This window comes from Dendrobates tinctorius, unplaced genomic scaffold, assembly GCF_039654945.1.
Source record: "Dendrobates tinctorius isolate UK_male_01 unplaced genomic scaffold, ASM3965494v1 ptg000157l, whole genome shotgun sequence".
Lineage (NCBI taxonomy): Eukaryota > Metazoa > Chordata > Amphibia > Anura > Dendrobatidae > Dendrobates > Dendrobates tinctorius.
In genome coordinates, this window is record NW_027361824.1 from 16689522 (window position 1) to 16693565 (window position 4044).

The window sequence follows — 4044 nt, forward strand, 5'->3', positions numbered from 1 at the left end:
TTATCTGAGGGTACATATACCTTTATCTGAGGGTACATATGCCTTTATCTGAGGGTACATATGCCTTTATCTGAGGGTACATATGCTTTTATCTGAGGGTACATATGCCTTTATCTGAGGGTACATATGCCTTTATCTGAGGGTACATATGCCTTTATCTGAGGGTACATATGCCTTTATCTGAGGGTACATATGCCTTTATCTGCTGATGCTGCAGTGGCCAATGGCAGGTGGAGCCAATCTTACATTTTCTTTAGGAACCAGGCAGTGCCAACCTGAGCCCCACTCCAAATCAGCCCCGTTGCCGCTGCCTGTTCTGCCTCTCCAATATGTACTGTACATTCAGGCAGTTTGCATCGCAATTGTCATTTGTTATTTTTTTTCTGTCTGGTGTCTTTGGATTTGGCTGGTGGGATCATGGGGCTGCACAAGGTTCAGTACACAAGAGCTGACCTTCTCCTGGGCTCAGGGTGACATTGTGCTGCCGGGATGTTAGTAATGGACAAACATGTCAGATCTGTATTTAGTACCGAAATTACAGGTCAATCCAAAGGATTCTTGTTTGTGCAGAAAAAAAACCCTTTGGGACGTTTTCCAAGGGTTTTTATAAGAAAAAAAATCCAGACAGCCGAGATCGGGGCTCCTCAAATTTCAGAATAAATTAAATGGTCAATTAAATATCCCCAAATTACATAAATCAATATTTATTCCTTTTTTCTTTCGATTGGCTGATATGATACAAAAATATATATTTTCTGTAGAATAAACCATGTTCTATATCTTTATCAGGGAAACCTGCTTCTTTCTCCACTTATGAGCCAATCCTTCGCCTCCTGAACTGATCAAACTCTCTGAAAAATAGCTCAAATCTGACTTGGTCAAAGCAAGACAGACTGTCAGCTCATTGAGGGCTCAGATTACAGCTGCCTTTTGAGGTCTATGGTGAGGGGAGTAGGCAAAAGGGCCAAAGTGATAGGGCTGCTTTCAAGTAACTGTTTTATCTCACCTCCCCAAAGCTGGATTCACATCTACACTGCTCAATACTTCTGTATAATGTCTTTCAAGTTGATGCTGATTTCTAGGTCAACCCAGATCTGGATTCACAGCTACACTGCTCAGTGCTACTGTTTAATGATTTAGTGCAGTGGTTCCAAAACTCAAGTCCTCGTGGACCCCAACAGGTCATGTTTTCAGGATTTCCATAGTGTTACACATGTGAGAGAATTCCTGATGCCTTGATGATACTTCCATCACCTGTGAAATACTAAGGAAATCCTGAAAACACGACATGTTGGGGGCTGTGAGGACTGGAGTTTGGGAAACACTGATTTAATGTCTTATATTTTGACATTGCTTTCTGGTATTTGTTTATCTTACCCCAGAACTGGATTCACAGTTATACTGCTGAGTACATATATATAGAGACAAGTAAGCAGGAATCCCTCATGTCTGTGTGTGCTGTGTAGAGAAGATATCATAGGAGCTAGTTTCCACCCACCAGCTCAGAAGTAACTGAAAATTAGAGCTCAAGAGGGGGAAACTGGTTTTGGAAGCGACTGGAGTATAAGACAAGATATGATTTATGATCAGTATTGGAATGCATACAGTTGTATCTGAAAATATACTCTTGCTTTTGACCTATTAGTCCAGATTAGATGTGGCATCTGCTATCAGCAGTTGTGGGAAGGCTTTTATGTGCAATGGATCTGCAGCAGTGGTAGGTGGTAAGTCATCGGTGGTAGCTGGGGACCTACGGGCATGACCAGGGGCCACTGGATTACAGAAGTCCATGCTCCAGAAGTGCTCAAGAACTGGTGACCCTGTAGATACATGAAATGTGGGACACAGGATCCGACTGATTGAAGACACATTTTTCACCGACTTCCTTTGTGAGGGTGCCCAAAATTATTCCACAACCGCTTCTAGTTTACAGTGGGGCAAAAAAGTATTTAGTCAGTCAGCAATAGTGCAAGTTCCACCACTTAAAAAGAGGAGAGGCGTCTGTAATTTACATCATAGGTAGACCTCAACTATGGGAGACAAACTGAGAAAAAAAAATCCAGAAAATCATATTGTCTGTTTTTTTTTTCATTTTATTTGCATATTATGGTGGAAAATAAGTATTTGGTCAGAAACAAAATTTCATCTCAATACTTTGTGATATATCCTTTGTTGGCAATGACAGAGGTCAAACGTTTTCTGTAAGTCTTCACAAGGTTGCCACACACTGTTGTTGGTATGTTGGCCCATTCCTCCATGCAGATCTCCTCTAGAGCAGTGATGTTTTTGGCTTTTCGCTTGGCAACACGGACTTTCAACTCCCTCCAAAGGTTTTCTATAGGGTTGAGATCTGGAGACTGGCTAGGCCACTCCAGGACCTTGAAATGCTTCTTACGAAGCCACTCCTTCGTTGCCCTGGCGGTGTGCTTTGGATCATTGTCATGTTGAAAGACCCAACCACGTTTCATCTTCAATGCCCTTGCTGATGGAAGGAGGTTTGCACTCAAAATCTCACGATACATGGCCCCATTCATTCTTTCATGTACCCGGATCAGTCGTCCTGGCCCCTTTACAGAGAAACAGCCCCAAAGCATGATGTTTCCACCACCATGCTTTACAGTAGGTATGGTGTTTGATGGATGCAACTCAGTATTCTTTTTCCTCCAAACACGACAAGTTGTGTTTCTACCAAACAGTTCCAGTTTGGTTTCATCAGACCATAGGACATTCTCCTAAAACTCCTCTGGATCATCCAAATGCTCTCGAGCAAACTTCAGACGGGCCCGGACATGTACAGGCTTAAGCAGTGGGACACGTCTGGCACTGCAGGATCTGAGTCCATGGTGGCGTAGTGTGTTACTTATGGTAGGCCTTGTTACATTGGTCCCAGCTCTCTGCAGTTCATTCACTAGGTCCCCCCGCGTGGTTCTGGGATTTTTGCTCACCGTTCTTGTGATCATTCTGACCCCACGGGGTGGGATTTTGCGTGGAGCACCAGATCGAGGGAGATTATCAGTGGTCTTGTATGTCTTCCATTTTCTAATTATTGCTCCCACAGTTGATTTCTTCACTCCAAGCTGGTTGGCTATTGCAGATTCAGTCTTCCCAGCCTGGTGCAGGGCTACAATTTTGTTTCTGGTGTCCTTTGACAGCTCTTTGGTCTTCACCATAGTGGAGTTTGGAGTCAGACTGTTTGAGGGTGTACACAGGTGTCTTTTTATACTGATAAGAAGTTTAAACAGGTGCCATTACTACAGGTAATGAGTGGAGGAAAGAGGAGACTCTTAAAGAAGAAGTTACAGGTCTGTGAGAGCCAGAAATCTTGATTGCTTGTTTCTGACCAAATACTTATTTTCCACCATAATATGCAAATAAAATGAAAAAAAAACAGACAATGTGATTTTCTGGATTTTTTTTTCTCAGTTTGTCTCCCATAGTTGAGGTCTACCTATGATGTAAATTACAGACGCCTCTCATCTTTTTAAGTGGTGGAACTTGCACTATTGCTGACTGACTAAATACTTTTTTGCCCCACTGTATATGGTCTTCCAAATTTTAAACAAGGTCGGGTTTTTTTTAACATTTTGAGGAACTTTTATGATTGGGCTAGGGATGTCCCTCCTGGTGGCCCGGTTAGGCTACTTTCACACTTGCTTTGTTTTGCAGCGCGTTTTTCCCGCAAAAAAACGCATGGAAAAAATGCATACAAACGCATACAAATGCTGCGATTTTTTCAAGCATTTTTATGAGCATGCATGAAAAAAACGCAGCGTTTTTATGCGTTTGTATGCGTTTTTAGTGCGTTTGCGTTTTTTTACAACATTAGTTGGCCCCTCACACTAACCCAAACCATGACTTTACTAACCCTAACCCTAACCCTTAACCAAACCCTACTAACCCAAACCCTAACCCACCCTAAACCCTAACCGTTAACCAAACCATACTAACCCTAACCCTAGCCCTAAACCCCCTTAACTAACCCTAACTCTAACCCAAACCCCTAATTTCCATTGTCTAACCAATGGTCAACAAAAACGCATGCGC